This window comes from Nansenia antarctica (genome assembly GCF_963989245.1).
Source record: "Nansenia antarctica genome assembly, chromosome: 7".
Lineage (NCBI taxonomy): Eukaryota > Metazoa > Chordata > Actinopteri > Argentiniformes > Microstomatidae > Nansenia > Nansenia antarctica.
The window spans coordinates 24,914,099-24,931,540 of NC_137677.1; positions in this window are offsets into that span (position 1 = coordinate 24,914,099).

Sequence of the window (17,442 nt, forward strand, 5' to 3'; positions counted from 1 at the left end):
TATGTAAACAACCGAAAAATTACGTAAACAAATGGTTTATGATTTCACCAGCTAGCATCATGACATTGTGAGACTCATTACACACAGGTAGCTACTAGCCAACTCTCATGCTCGTGACCACTGACTACTACTGTTGTCATCACGTGAGTGACACGCCGGATTGCGAGCCCCAGATCGCTGCCTATTTTTTTTCTGGTGCGATCTGCGATCCAGCATTCAGGGCCAATATCGCGCCTTTCTCAAACCCAAGGACGCTTAACAGATTTCATAGACAGAAAGTCAGACAGACAGAACAGAAAAACAAAGCAAAGAAACAAAGACAACGAGAGTGACAAAACTAGACTAGGGGCCAAAGGCCTTAGAGAACAGGTGGGTTTTGAGGGCTGATTTAAAAGTGACCAGGGTAGGGGCATTGCGGATTGCTGTGGGGAGAGAGTTCCAGAGGGTGGGAGCTGCCACACTGAAAGCTCTGCCCCCGAAGGTCCGTAGGTTGGTGCGGGGGGTGGAGAGTAGGCCCAGTGTTTCCCCTACCATTGCCTTGGGAGGGCGGGCCGCCCCCCCAACGGTACCTCCCGCCCCCCCAAGAAAAATGTTCAATGTCAATTTGGTTCATGTTTTTATTTTTATTTTTAATAATTATATTTTTCTCCCAGTTGTATATGGCCGAAATATGTTTCTTATGTGGTCGAAATATGTTTCTTATGTGGTCGAAATATGTTTATTCTGTGTCATTTGCCTAATTTATGTGCACCCTCATTTAATATGTTTCTCCTCTGTGTGTTTTGCTGCCACGCTTGTCCGCTTGTCTCCTCGTTTCACGAAGGGCGGGGCTCCCTCCACACACACGCTCTGACGTGCTAATCTCAAACAAGCCATTCGTCTCTGCTGGAAGTGCAAATAAAGGCCAACAATCATAGTTTTAGTAATGGACGGACGTAGACCCCAAACCTCTGACAAGCAGGCTAACTTCCCGTGTTTATTAAACGCACCCAACCCGAATCTGGCGATATGGACGATTTTAGACGCTTTTTAGGGGTGATTGAGTATCCCTAAATTTCATCTCAGCACGACCTAAAAGAGAATAATCATTATTATTATTATCATTATTATTATTATTATTTTCTGAAATCATTCTAGCCCAATTACAGATGATGTTACACACTCCGGTCCAGTAGCCTACATACACGCACCTCATTGGTTCGCAAGTAGTCTCGTGCTTCGCCCGGAGAATAATTGTTTAGCGCGGGAGTGTGTGTGTGAGAGAGAGACAGATGAAGGAAGTCAGCAGATGAAAGTAAGTAACCGTAGCAAATATAATTTCTGTATTTCTGACAGAAAACATTGTTTCAAATTGTTCATTATTATTGTGACTTAACTAGAAAGTGTCATATTATAGTTCCATGGTGACTAGAAAGTGGCTATAGTTCCATTGTGTGAATAGTGTTAACGAACTAGCAAGCTAGCTAGCTAGCTCAGAGGTGATTAGTAATAATAGATATAGTAGTAGTAGTAATAATACAATATGTCTTATTCTGCTAGAATTGGGCTTTATGGTAATAAAATACAATAAACAAGTGGATTGAAGCATTGGAACAAACCCTCACTCATTGGAAATGTCTGTTTTTCCATAGATGGACATAAGATTGTTTTTCAGGTGAGAGAGTCAAGTCAAAATGACATTATCTGACTGCATTGCCCACAGCAACCCAATATACAATTAGAATGATGTTATAAATTGATATGGATCAATGTATACCTCTTATTAGATTATAAATACTCTGGTTGTTATGTTTGCCTTTTGGTTGACAGCAAAAGAGGGAGAGAGGAGGAGAGAGAGGGAGAGGAGGAGGAGAGAGAGCAGGATGGAGTCAGCACACCAAAGAGACAGCAAGAACCAGGTGAGAAAGTGGACATGTAGTCAAGACCACAAGTAGCCTTGAGAACCTATGGTTCTGGTGCAGCACCCTCAGCACCCCCCTTCATTACTTGTAATAGGATGTAATAAATGTTTGACACACATGGCAATAAAGAAACATGAATCTTGAATTAGCAAAACATTTTTGCTATTTAAACATGTCAGCATGTCATCACTGACAGATGACAGGTAGATAATGAAAGGTAGTGAAAAAAACAGAAAAATGATGTTGCCAGACTTGCAGACTTTTTAACCAGACCCTGTCATATATGTTTGTGTGTGATTGTCAGTGCAAAGAGGGAGAGAGGAGGATGGAGATGACACAGAGAGAGAGAGAGAGAGAGAGAGAGAGAGAGAGAGAGAGAGAGAGAGAGAGAGAGAGAGAGAGAGAGAGAGAGAGCAAGAGCAGGAAGAACCAGGTGAGAAAATGGACAGATAGTGAAGTCAAGATTGTTATAGTGTCAAAACAGTAAAAAAATAAATGTAAAAAAAGTGATGGCTTTGTGGCTCAACAATAAAGTCTATAAATTATCATATTTGTTCTAGTCACATAATAGAATAGTTGAGTAACAACGTTAACCGTCCTACCAAACCCAGCACGGATACAGCTCTACGCGTCGACAAGCACAGGAAGACAGGCTTTGATCCAGCTTGGCTGTCAGAGCAGAAGTACTCCTGGCTCTACAAAACCGATATTGGTATGGTTAGGTGCAAAACAGATAAAAATGTGAAAACGTTTTATTACCATTATTGGCATAAACAGAATGAATGGGGAACTTTTCATTTTTGGTTTTAGGAATGTTCTGCCGGATATGTAGGCCAGAGGTTCCCAAACTGTTTTTAACCAAGGCACCCCTGAAGCTTTCCCCCTTCTCCAAGGCACCCCAACTCTACGAAGATTTAAAAAATGCCTCGGAGCTTAAACTAAAAACAATACACGATGAATTGGTTTGAAAATGTGTGCTTATATATAATACATAAGTATTGCCCCAATGAATTTTAACAAGATAATAAAAGTCATAAATGAACTGTAATGGATGGGCAAGAATGCATAGGTCAGTCAAACTATCGCTAAATTAAATAACATTGTGGCCCTCAAGGATTGTACAATATGGGAGGAGACTCAGAGGGAATTCTTCACACAAATAAAATATCAAAGGCCTGTATAATCAATCAATGGAACAATGCTTTTTGGGGGGGGCTTAAAATAATGCCTTAAAATGTAATTCTCATTTCAATGCTCATTCTGAGATTATTATTTCACATCTGAACCAAACGGGTAACTCACAACTATAATAATGTAACAATAATAATCATGACAGAATTGTAAATATTGAGAGAAATACAAAACAAAGAAATATGTTGTGCGCATTAGTGGGACACATGCGCCTGCTTTTGGGAGCAGAGTCTCTTTATGCGGGGAGAGATAGTGGACAGCGCGACACGCAGGTCCTGTTCCACTGACAGACGCGTGCGTGTCTTGTTCTTGACGTATGCTAGAGAAGAAAAAGCCAGCTCGCACAAGTAGGAGGTTGGGAAGGGTAAAAGCACCTTGATGGCGCTCTCTGAGAGAGATGGATATTCATGTCCCACAAGCAGCCAAAACCTATCCAAACCTAGCTCACCATGTTTGAGCTTCAGTGTGCGGTCCATAATGAGCTCTGCCAGTTCATCTTGAGCTTTGCTGCTCAAACTAGCGGCTGATGCTGATGAGAGGGGGTTGAACGGATCCCGGAGCCAGTCGAAGTCTTCGTTCATTGGAGGGAAATAGGACTCAAATCTCTCCTCCAGCACACGTAGGTGCGCAGCGATCAGATTCAAGAAAGACGCTGACTTGTGTGCTGCGTCATTGGCCGTCAACGGAAACATTTCTATGTTTTTCTTGGCCACCCCGTCTTGCCACCGTCTCAATTTGGATCGGAATCCGTTCAGTTTGTCTGTCGCTGTCAGGATATTCTCAGCCTTCCCTTGCATTTTTATGTTGAGGTCATTAAGGTGGCTAAAAATATCTGCCAGATAAGCAAGCTTAATCCACCACGATTCATCTTCCAATTGTTCTTTGTATGGCAAGTCGTGCTCACTGCCAAAAGTTATCAGTTCATCTCGGAGCTCATAGACACGGGATAACACCTTGCCCCGCGACAGCCAGCGGACCTCTGTGTGTAATAAGAGCCCCTCATGCTCGGACCCCATCTCATTGCACAATGTGCTGAACAGCCGTGACTTCAGCGGGCGTGATTTTACATAATTAACAATTTTCACAGCTTGGTCCAAGACTTCAGTGAGGTCTGGGGGCGTAGCCTTGGCGACAAGGGCTTCTCGGTGTAGCATGCAGTGGTTTATCTGCACGGCTGGATTTTCCTTTCTCACTTTACTTACAAAGCCCTTCACCCTCCCAGTCATTGACGCAGCCCCGTCGGTGCAGACGCTGACACACATTCCCCAGTTAAGGCCCCACTCTCTCAGGTATTCATCAGTGACTTTGAAAATCTCATCTCCGGTTGCATGTGTCTTTAACTCTTTGCAAAAAAAGAAGTTATCCTCAATGGATTCTGCATCAACATATCTCACGTTGGCAATGAGTTGGCAGTGGCCACTAATATCCGTTGAATCGTCGACTTGCAGAGCAAATTTCCCACTTTTCTTAATTTTTTCGGTGAGAACAGTTTCAATGTCAACTGACATGTCATCAATGCGACGTTTTATTGTGTTGTCAGATAACGGAATTTTGCCAATTTCTTTTGCAGCAGCTGGCCCTATCATCACCCTAACAATTTCCTTACATGCTGGTATGATGAGGGACTCGGCGATAGTGTGGGGCTTTTTAGCTTTCGCTATTAACTGCGCCACCAAATAGCTGGCCTCCTGTGCTTTGTCAGAGACACGTGCACATGAAATCATACGCTGACTCTGCTTATCATTTTGTGATTTCAGTCTCTTGCAATACTCAAGGTCTTTGGATTCATAGGCAGAGTGTTTTGTGTCAAAGTGTCTTGATAGCTTACTTGGCACCATTGCTTGGTTTGATAGTTTTTCTCTGCAGATGAGGCATTCTGGCGTCGGGCAGTTAGCATCTCCAGTCCAGGTGAACCCATACCGAAGGTAGCTTTCGTTGTATAGTCGGAGTTTACTCCTTTTTGCTGCTGGTTCCTCAGCTTCTTCTGCCGTGGTGACCTGTGAGGCATTCCTTTTAAGGAATCGATCCATGTTTTAATTTATTTGTATTTTCCCGCTGTCAAGTCTTTTGGACACAACAATGAATGGATTCATCAGAGCAATTGCGCGTCACTTCCCTGTTATCGTAATGTCCACGCCCCTTTTTGGGTGACGTCATCTCCCTGTCATCAGGGACTTGTAGTTCTTCATTTGATTTACCGTGTAAATCCCCAGACTGCCGTATATCTTTTATTTGCTTATGAACTCCATTGCACATGTAATAAACAAACGTTTATGAATGTATTATTATTATAATTTTATATTATACTTTTTTTTAATTTATTTTTTACGAGCAGATTTGGCGGCACCCCCGGACAGGTGCCGCGGCACCCACTTTGGGAACCTCTGATGTAGGCAACACAGGCAGGGGGTTGTGAGAGGAACCCAGACCCGGACTTTTATAGAGTCACCCTGCCAGTCCTACAGAAAGGACAAACTTGACAACCACATCTCATCTGACCATCATAAATTTTATCATAAGTGTTACGGCTCCTTGATACTGTACTGATGATGCTTGCTTGCTTTCTTGTTTGTGGACTGGGTGGTCAACCTCTGCATTTTATTTCAGGCAACACAGTCCTGACCTCATTTGAGCCCACAGTTGTCCTGGAGCATGAGGCCGTGGTGGGGGCATTTAAGTGCTTATATTGGCTCATTAAGCATGAAATAGCCCACCACACTAACTATCCAGCCTTGCTGCAACTGGGTGAACTTTTGGGCTGCACCTACTTCGACAAGTTGAAAGTATGTATTTCGCAATGCAAGTAATGCATTTTGTTTTCTGTGTTTGTTGTTGGTCTTATCTGATCATTATAATTGACAATCAATTCAATGTTTTTATTTATTTATACATGTGTTTAAGAATTCATATGAATAAACGGTATTTAATTGTCCATGTATAGGCCTGCCCTACTTGTATGTAAAACCTTCCAACAATTTTTCAGATTGGCCAAACTACCAACTATAGATCGCATAGAATAGTTGACGAAATGCTGGAAATTCTAGCAGGGGTAATTGAAAAGCCAATATTAAGGGACATCGTACAATCACAAGCCATTGGCTTGGAAATTGATGAGAGTACAGATGTCTCTGTCTGTAAACAACTGGACATTCATCTGAGGTAAAGTCTATCAAAGTTTAACATTTCAACTAATAACATTTCAATATATTAGCTCTTGTGAAGTGCATTGGGTCACATTTTGTGAGAAATGCACTAAATAAAATTTGATTTGAATTTGATTTGATATGAGGGGGAGATGGAAATGTATAAAATGTTATTATGTTATTAGATACTTGGACAATGAGGGGAAGCTCTTCTGCCAATTCCTGGATCTCATATATCTGACCGATGGGAAAGCAGATTCAGTGGTGGCAGCAGTGAAACAGGTTATTAAAATTAAGAACATCCCCACAGACCTGATATTTGGACTAGGAACTGACGGCGCTGCAGTCATGACTGGTAGGTTAACTTGTTGTTTTTGTTTTTTCTTTACATGGAATTAGTGGATTAAGAATTTATTCGTTGTTAAATTTGATTAACAAATGTATTCAATAGGGAAAAACAATGGGGTCGCAAAACAGCTGAAGGACGCATGGCCATGGCTCCTCAGTGTCCACTGTGCTGCGCATCGGCTAGCTCTAGCCTGCAAAGACGCTTCCGAAAATGTGCCTTACATGGCTACATTCAGAGACCACCTTGAACAGCTCCACCTGTACTTCAGAAACAGTTCAAACCGCTCTGCTTCCCTGAAGTCAGCAGCAGAGGTTCTTGGGGTGTGTGAGCTGAAAGTGAAGGTAAATATGTTACATTTTAAATAAATTGATATACTGTGTGTGAATATTTATGCCCATTTACTTGCATATTACATTCTTTCTTTTAACTTTGTTTATGTATCCAATCCTAATAAACAGCTTACATTGTTTTTATAAACTGTTTTATCTGTCATTGACTAGCAAGTGAAGGACACACGATGGCTCTCTCAGCATGAAGCCATAAAAAACCTGAGAAGAAACATCCCTGCTGTACTGGCAGCCTTGGCAGATGAGGTTGAGTCCCGGAAATGTCCTGGTGCTAAGGGATTGTACTCATTCCTAGCGACCTATCGCTTCATTGCCGCCCTCCACCTGCAAGCAGATGTTCTCCCTCACCTGGCACGCCTCTCTAAGTTATTTCAGAAGGAGGATGTGATGTTCCTGACAATCAAGGAGCAGGTAACTAATAACCCAAATCAGCTGCAATATTTTAACTACTTCATGCATTTTCTGCAAATATAGGGTACCACAATTTTGGTGTCAATTTGGTTCATTTCCCAGGTCTCTGTCACACTGGCCTTAATAAAAGGCATAATGGATGCTGGGGATCATCAGCCTGTCGGCTCACACTTGAACAAGCTGAACCAAAGCCTTGAAGACCCTTTGGGGCTGGGTGCATTCAGCATCACTGCCGAACAGGAGAGAGGCAGAAGAGGACAGCCAGATGACACAGGGCCTGGGAACACACTGCAGTTCTGGCAAAGATTTCGATCACAAGTATGACTATGTAGCTTGGCTGCTTTAATTGATGTTACTTAAATGTAGTCACTGTGCAGTTTTATTTAGATTAATAGTTTACTGATATCTTTTTGTTTGAGCAGGTGATGGATCCGTATCTAATTGGCCTGATTGCCCATCTTGAGAGGCGTTTCAGTGAGGTGGGAGTCTTGGCTGCTTTTGGGATACTGGGTCCACAGGCAGCTACCCTCACCAACCAAAGTGCTCATGCACACCTAAGGACACTGGTGGAGAAGTTTTGTCCCACTGTCGATGTTGACACAGTCCTTGAAGAATGGACACCTTTCAAGGAACAAGTGGTCTCTGGTCCACTCAAGGTAACTTTATGTCTGACAAACATTTTCACATGACATTATCATGTGTTAATCATGTGAACCTTTTCAGAACAAGACTCAGCTGGCCATATTGTCAGCGCTGTCCTCAAAGTATGAAGAATTTGGGACCCTCATACCCACCATTAGCAAGCTGGCTGCCATTGCCCTGACGGTCCCAGCCAGCAGTGTAAACTGTGAAAGGGACTTCTCCACCATGAACAGGGTAAAAAATATCTCTCACATAATGGCATTTACTGTTTTAAGATATATTTTTAAGCCATCACATTTAAAATGAATGTATTTGCAGGTCAAGACAAACATCCGCAACAGGCTGCAGGGGGAACATCTTGCAGCCTGCATGCGGATATCTATAAATGGGCCAGAGGTCTCTGACTTCCCATACCAGGAGGCATTAGAAGTGTTCTTTTAGAAACCAAGAAAGATTCACTGCAGCAACAAAAGTTGCACACTATGTGGGTAAAGGAGGAATGAGAGACTGTAAAGATATTTGGAGTAGGGCGCTATATACGTCAGTCAATTTAGACAAGAAAAAAAGGGGTCATGCCAGCATTAATGTTTTGATTCAAAGGCATGATTTGCCAGATTCTCTAAGCATGATTGTTTTAATTTTGAGTTATTTAATGAAGTTGAATTTGGTTTTGGAATTTGAAATTATAATCAATATTCACAATTAATTAGTTGTGTTCTTATCCGTTGATAATCCAATGTGACAACTTGCCCAACATAGTGTAACAATGTAAATATGTAAATAATATGTATAAATATGTAATAAAAAAAACAAATGTGTAAAAAATGGCTTGACTTGTTGTAAATTGAGTCCTGTAACAGTTTGTTTCAATCAGCAGAGATAACTTGTTCTGTTACTAATCTGTTACACTAATTGTGGGGGGGGGGGAGAAATTAACATTTCACAACGGGGGGGGGGGGTGGATCCATGCCACCCTCCCAAGGCAGCAAACCTAGGGGAAACACTGTATGCTGTATGGTTGATGGTAGGGATGTCCCGATCCCATTTTTTCACTACCGATACCGATACCTGGGCTTCAGGTATCTGCGATACCGATACGATATTTGAATTTATTGTTTTACTCCTGAATAATAACAAATACTTCCCCAGTATAGTCCACAGTTGGCTATTAAAGACTGCCAGCCTTTATTCAAGCAACAAAAACAGTACTCTGCAGTACTCAGTGACCAACTGGTTTACAGTTAAAACTATTTAAACAGCAGCATTCAGCATTGTCGAAAAAATAGAGTTACTGTCTGATTTCTAGTTTTAGTGCCTTCATGTTTTTATTCTATTTATCTTCTCTTACAAATGGCAAATCAATTATAGCACCCTTTTTAAAAGTGTAGCCTAGTGACGCTGCTGGTGAGACCAGAAACCAGTCCCAGAATCAAAGGGGTGTCAACAATATCTGCTTTTCGTTTTTTTCATAACAGGCAACTTGTTTTAAGTACCACTCGATATAATATACAACAGTTTAACGATCACTAAATACTTATAATCTGTGGGTTGGATTCACTGTTGCCAGAGGCTACCGGTAAGTGATACCTGGCTTGTAAACATAATTTCGTTTTAGAACGAAACGTTAGGCACTAGCTGTTAGTAGCGTTTTTAGCAGTCACCATTCAACATTGATACAAACAAACATTCAAATACTCGTGTCGTCTTGAATTTTTTTCGATTTCAATGAATGACGCATCATTTGAAAGCTTACCATCTGTAGTTTCAGACTATGTAAACAACCGAAAAATTACGTAAACAAATGGTTTATGATTTCACCAGCTAGCATCATGACATTGTGAGACTCATTACACACAGGTAGCTACTAGCCAACTCTCATGCTCGTGACCACTGACTACTACTGTTGTCATCACGTGAGTGACACGCCGGATCGCGAGACCCAGATCGCTGCCTATTTTTTTTCTGGTGCGATCTGCGATCCAGCATTCAGGACCAATATCGCGGCGATATGCGATATCAATATCGGAACATCCCTAATAATAGCTTAGATTTATATAGCGCCTTTCTCAAACCCAAGATTTCATAGACAGAAACAGATTTCATAGACAGAAAGTCAGACAGACAGAACAGAAAAACAAAGCAAAGAAACAAAGACAACGAGACTGACAAAACTAGACTAGGGGCCAAAGGCCTTAGAGAACAGGTGGGTTTTGAGGGCTGATTTAAAAGTGACCAGGGTAGGGGCATTGCGGATTACTGTGGGGAGAGAGTTCCAGAGGGTGGGAGCTGCCACACTGAAAGCTCTGCCCCCGAAGGTCCGTAGGTTGGTGCGGGGGTTGGAGAGTAGGCCCATGCCTAAATACCTAATTTAAACCAGCTACTCCATAGAGTGTCCACCCTGAGATTGGGAGGTTGTGAGTTCGATCACCAGCCGAGTCATACCAAAGACTATTCAAATGGTACCCGATGCCTCCCTGCTTGGCACTCAGCATTAAGGGTTGGATTGGGGGTGGTAAGACCCTGCGACATACCAGGGTCATGTCCAGGTCATGCTACGGAAACAGGAGATAGGCTCCTGCCCTAAGAGACATTAGACTCTGCTGCCTCATACCTACGACCGAATCATAGCCGTGCTGATATTCAGTATAACAGTACGTATGTGATATTGCTTTGTTGTGGATATAATTGATTCTTAATAGATTTAGTAGAACTTACAAAGCACGAAGAGCTTAGATCAATTGTCTCCAAAGAGGCATTTTATTATGCCAAGTTTACATGAGCGCAGCAGCAAGAAGCAAGCAGAAAGCAAAAAGCCCCCAACGATGGGTGGGACTCATATATATAGAACTGTCCTTGGTCATGAGGTCACTATTCTTGGGAACCAATCATATTATACAAATCTGTAATTACATAAGTTATGGGCCTTGTCCATAGTCAGAATTGTTCACTGCGCCGCAGATCTTGGCACATCCCTTTCAGGAAGGAAATGGGCCTTCCTTGAGTGCTAGATTTCGCCCCTACTTCAGAGAGACTTACATTTCTCAGTACATGATATAAAACCACTAGAGCTTAAATAAGTCAGCACACAGGCTTCAAATCATACTGGCTAAATCCTAGCCTCGTTCTAACCAGTTTGTGCTTCGACAACAAGCTGGTTACTTGTGTAACAACCAAGCGTGCAAAACCTGGCCCCCGAACTTGCTTTGGTAAAGAACTGCTTGCTGTGTTGGTTAGTCCACCGCTACTAGCATCCGTCATTGTTATCAGCTAGCTAGAGTTAGCTAGCGTTACCTAGCAACCTAACTGCTACTGCCGTAAACCTACCTGCAGCTAACGTAAAGCTAAAGAGGGTGGATAGCTATTAGCTAGCTGCTTCAATGTGATTAGTCTAATAAAACGAGGTCCTGCGATGACTCACAACATTACATTACGTTAATTCTTCCTAAACAGAACTGAATAAATAAATGTGACATACAGTAAAAGGTGTATGTTAGTGCATGTGGCCTTTAGGGCCTCTAGTTCCACACACACACCGGGGCTAACATGCGCCATACTGGACGCTACTAGAATAGGCTACAAAAGAACCAACGCATTTGCCTTTGGCCAGTTAAAGTTATTATTCATCTGGCTAATATCTTAGTTGTCCTTACCTGCGACGCGATGCTTTATTTAATCACACTCCGGGAGCGTCGAGCTGCATACGCTGTCTTGCATAAGGAGAATGGAATCAACCTTTGATCATCTAGAATGAAAATGCTCCTCTGACAAAAACACAAACACTGTCGTCTTTTGATGACGTCATCGATGGGCGTTTCACTTTCTTCACAGGGAAAGGCACATTCAGAATGCACATTCAGAATGATTACAAAACTAAAGATGATACAAATTAATTGTATTTATTAATTATTTATCAACACTACGTAACATAAGATTAGAAAACTGTAGACCGGTGTCCTCAGACACAAAGGACCAAATACTTTACGGCAAGCAACTCCTCAACAATCAACAATAACAATGAACAATTAACAGTGCAATGCAATACGACTACTACTACTTATAATAATAATAATAATCATAATCATAATAATAATAATAATCATAATAATAATAATAATAATAATAATAATAAAAGAAAAAGAAAACAGAATAGCAGCAGAAACTCAACAACAAAACCCAACCACATCAGACAGGCCAACACCCTGCCAACATTCAAACAGGCCCTCTAAACCTCTTCAAGCTGGCCTTCACCAGTTAACTCTCTCCCCCCCTCCCCTTCCCATGTGTCCCCAGCACTACCTCAATTAGGCCCCTATACTTTCTTCTATTTACCTTTTGTTTCTTTTTATTATTACTACTCGATCTTTTCAGTTTGTAAAGCGTCTTTGAGTGTCTAGAAAAGCGCTATATAAGTCTAATGTATTATTATTATTATTATTATTATTATTAGTAGTAGTAGTAGTAGTAGTAGTAGTAGTAGTAGTAGTAGTAGTAGTAGTAGTAGTAGTAGTAGTATTAGTATTAGTATTATTATTAGTATTATTACATGTAAGTGATCCTTCCTGGTTCTCACTGAGACATGGACCACAGGGAACACGGCTACTCCAGCAGCCCTCTCTGCTCCTCTCAGCCCCCAGGGTTTGAAGTGATCTAACTGACTGAACATGCACTGGACCTTGAATAACTCTGCACTTCACTTTATATATACAGTATATATACAGCACTATCCATGCACTGTCTGTCCTGTGTTGTCCTGTTTTTGCCTGTTTTTGCATTTGTATTTGTTTTTGTTTTTGTTCATATGTGAAAAAAGCATAAATGCACCTTCTGTAATGGCAAAACAAATTCCTATATGTGTCAAGCATAATGGCAATAAACGTTATCTGAATCTGAATCTGAATCTGAATCTAACTCTTCAGTCCACCCCCCAGCACTACGTCTCCTGAGACACCCGCTTTTCCTCTTTACTGTGTCCCCTATGACTACTACTGGATGGATCTACTGCCCCCCTTGTACTGTTTCTCTGTTCTCCAGTGTCTATAAAAAACTAAAAGTTTTTCCTTCTAGTTGCATTTCTTTGGCTTTGTTGATAATAGTCTTTGCTTCTGTATAAGAAAACAAACAGATATATAGCGACTTTCTTGGTTTGGAGAATATTTGACTGTTTACACAAATGAACAAAGAGTTTTCACAGCTTTTACAATGATGTAAATATTTTACAATAATGTAAAATAAAAGCTTCAGGACAACATTTGATTTCAACATTTAATGTCAATGTATTCATTCTGATCTTGTACTGGGTCTGTGAACCCGTGCTGCCTTCTAGTGGTCGGATACGGTAACTGACATCCTGACAGTGAACCGACCCAGATACGGTAACTGACATCCTGACAGTGAACCGTCCCAGATACGGTAACTGACATCCTGACAGTGAACCGACCCAGATACGGTAACTGACATCCTGACAGTGAACCGTCCCAGATACGGTAACTGACATCCTGACAGTGAACCGTCCCAGATACGGTAACTGACATCCTGACAGTGAACCGTCCCAGATACGGTAACTGACATCCTCCATCCATCCGTCCCAGTTCACGAGGACGGAATAAAACTGAGTCTGTCTGTGTATCAGTGGAGGCTCCTCCATAGAGGTGGAGGAGGCCTGGCCTCCCCAATAATTTGAGAGAAGAGAGAGAGATTTTAAAAAGCAATAATTATATTTATTTTATTTATTTAAGATTATTTTTTATATGAATATTATTTCCGTTTTGTTCATAAATCTGAATTTTTCCATGGCTAAAACCCAATATTGCAATTGTAAAGCACCTACAGGCCAAAATCCCTATCCGTTTGTATTGAGGCAGGCCTTATGTAGATTTGTGTGCTTTGAAATATGGACATGGTTATAGAAATTAAGGTGTCTGTGTATATATGCTGTCTACTTTCTGGTGTATAATAGACAGCATATGTATACACCAGGGAATAGACAGCATATGTATACACCAGGGAGGTAACAAGACACAGACGTAGCAAATACAGACTAATGACAGACGTTATGACAGACACAAGACAGCAGTGACGTCATTAAAACACAGAGAGAACACATCAGATAACTGTTCAATAACAGGGTTGCCAGGTGGGGCGGGTTACCGCCGAATGGGCTACTTTTGATCACACTTGGGCCGGAAAAAAAGCATCCGAGCGGTTGGGATGGATTAATAGTTAAGTTAAAACACATAGTAGCTACATACGATGTGCATGTTTTTATTTTATTTTACTGACATCATTGGTAACAGACATACAGTTTAGGGGGCAGGAGATGGGCACCTGCCCAGTATTTAGCGGTTTTCTAACAATATAGGTTTTGGGCTGGGTTTTGGTGGATTTAGCGGTTTTTAGATTGTGGTTAGGCTGGAAAGTGTCAATCCCATCTGGCAACCCTGTTCAATAATAGATCTTTTCGTTTCTTTCCGCACAGAAACTGGAAGCAGTACAGTGGAAGCGGTGATGATTTGTGGTCTTGGGACCAATAGCCTATTATCAACTCACTGTATTTCGGTTACGACTTCACTTCGAAATGAAACATGACTGATTTACAATGTGCGTGAAATAATGCAGTTATCTCATGAATATGCTATGTTTATTGTGTATATCATATTCATGAGGTAACTACATTATTTCACACACACATTGTCAATCAGTCATGTTTCGAAGTCGTAACCGAAATACAGTGTGTTGAATTACTCTAAATCTATAACATATAAATAAATGCATTATCATTATTATCGTTATTATTTTAAACCAAGCATTGATATTATTTTAAACCAAGCGCTGGTAGAACGAGCTTCCGCCGTAGACAATCCCCACTATACCCCCATGTACAGTTTCTCTTCTGTTAGTAATAAATATATATATATAAATAAATAATAATACTTCTTAATAATAATACCGTCTTCTAGCATTGTGAATGCCAATGGCCGCTGGTCCTAGATTTGTTTTTTCATATCATGACTGATGGATAGATGATACATTTACTTAGACAAAATGTCATTTTAGACAAATGTAGGCCTATTTGTTGTAAGTCGCTTTGGATGAAGGCAGCTGCTAAATGTCTAAAATGTAAAATAAATAGCCTAAATAAATGGTGTGGCAGTTATCAGGGTTCATATGTTCTAGAAGCATAGTTTAGCGGAGCTATTTTTTTACTTGTATTATTTATTTAGCCATTTAGTGGCAGGGACAATACACATAAATCAACATATCAGTTTAGCCTACACATCGATGTAAATGAGTCTGATATGGCGCTAATAATAATAACGCATTCATTTTGTATAGCGCTTTTCTCAGTACTCAAAGATAATACATTCCACGGAGAGAACAACAATAGATCAGTAAAACGGAGAGGAGAAATTCCCAACTAAGCCACCGGGGCGGAGACTTTCCCTTCCCCGGTTTCCCCCGGTGCAAGGCGGCAGGAACACCGTCCGTGTCCCGTCCTCTGGCTCCGGACCGGGCGAAAGGAATACAACAACATATTCCCAGTGAAACCATATTTGACTGTCATATTCCCACTGAAACCATATCTGACTGTCATATTCCCACTGAAACCATATCGGACTGTCATATTCCCACTGAAACCATATCTGACTGTCATATTCCCACTGAAACCATATCTGACTGTCATATTCCCACTGAAACCATATCTGACTGTCATATTCCCACTGAAACCATATCTGACTGTCATATTCCCACTGAAACCATATCTGACTGTCATATTCCCACTGAAACCATATCTGACTGTCTCCACATCTGCTTTCAGTGGAAGTGTGGCGAGACAAAGACGGTAGTCTCGCAGCTCCGTGTTCTCTGGTCACAACCACACTTTCACATCGTTCTCATTCCTTTTCTACAACAAAACAACAACACAAATCCTCCTCGAAGTCGATTCCCCGTTTCACACTTCAGCAGAATGCAGTTCGGTTTAGAGATGATTAAGCGAGTCTCGTTCAGATTTCAATCCAGAATTAAACAAACAACAAACGAATGAAAAGTGAATGAGAGACGTGACGTCAGAACCGCGCGCGACTTCCTCTCACCTCTGCGTTTTCTATTTCGCATTGACGTCACTCACTTTCACTGTGCAGCTGTCTGCTGTGGGCAACACAACTTCCTCTACAGTAAAAGCAACAGCATATCACAGGCCTGCAGATGAAGTTAAATCAAGTATAGTGATATTTTCCTCCATGGAGACCTCTAATAATGAATACTAGGCTAATTGATCGTATTTATACATATATAGTGCCTCTCTAGACACCCGAAGTGCTTTACTTGTGTATCAGGTGGCCAAACAAAGATGAATAAAGCTGCATGAACCACGTATGTCTTGTTCCCATCAGCAGTATTCTAATCTCTCTTCCTCTGTCACTCCCTCTCTTCCTCCCTCTCCCTCTGTCACTCCCTCTGTCTCCGTCTTCCTCTCCCTCTGTCTTCCTCTCCCTCTCTTCCTCCCTCTCCCTCTGTCTCTGTCTTCCTCTCTCTCTCTTCCTCCCTCTCCCTCTGTCACTCCCTCTGTCTCTGTCTTCCTCCCTCTCCCTCTGTCTCACTGTCGGTCTTTGTTAGTGCAGGTGCAGAGACGGCCTTGACTTCCTGACACAGGCTGGTGGGGGAGTGACTCTCATACAGGGAGGCAGAGCACTCACTTTACTCACTCTGGAATAGCCTCCCCCCCTCCACGTCAGATCTGCCCAGAGCGTCGAGGCTTTTAAAACCTTAGCTAAAACCTACCTCTTCTCCCTGGCCTTTGACCTCAGTTGAGCCTGCCTCCCAACAACATACTGCACTTTTCTGTACTTTTATTTCTGCACCTGTTGTTATTCTGTATTGCACCTTGTTTTTGTATATTTTTATTTCTTGTTTTCTTTTGACTATAGTGTTGTATCTGTTAAGCACTTTGGTCTGCTGTTTGTCGTTGTAAATGTGCTATACCACTATGGTGTCTAGAGCCTTCAGCCACTCTGCCCCCCGTCTCTCTGGAACTCTCTTCCACAAGACATCCGCAATATTGACTCTCACTCCACCTTCAAAACCTGCCTGAAAACCCACCTTTTTAAACTGGCGTATTTTTAATTGATGGTTGTTTTTAAGTCTTTTGTTTTGTCTTGTTTTGTTTGTTTTTGTTTGTTTGAATCACTGTTTTAACCTGTTTGAATATGTTGCTTGTTTTTAAATGATGCTCTGTAAGGTGTCCTTGAGTGCTCTGAAAGGCGCCTATAAATAAAATGCATTATTATTATTATTATTATTATTATCATTATATAAATAAACCTGACTTGACCTGTCTTGATTTACTTCGCAGCCTCGCCTCTCACTTGCATGTCTGGTTCCTCGTACCCCCTCCGTATGACATATGGGTTGAACCGTGACCTGTAATGTACTTGTGGTATATTTTGACACACACACAC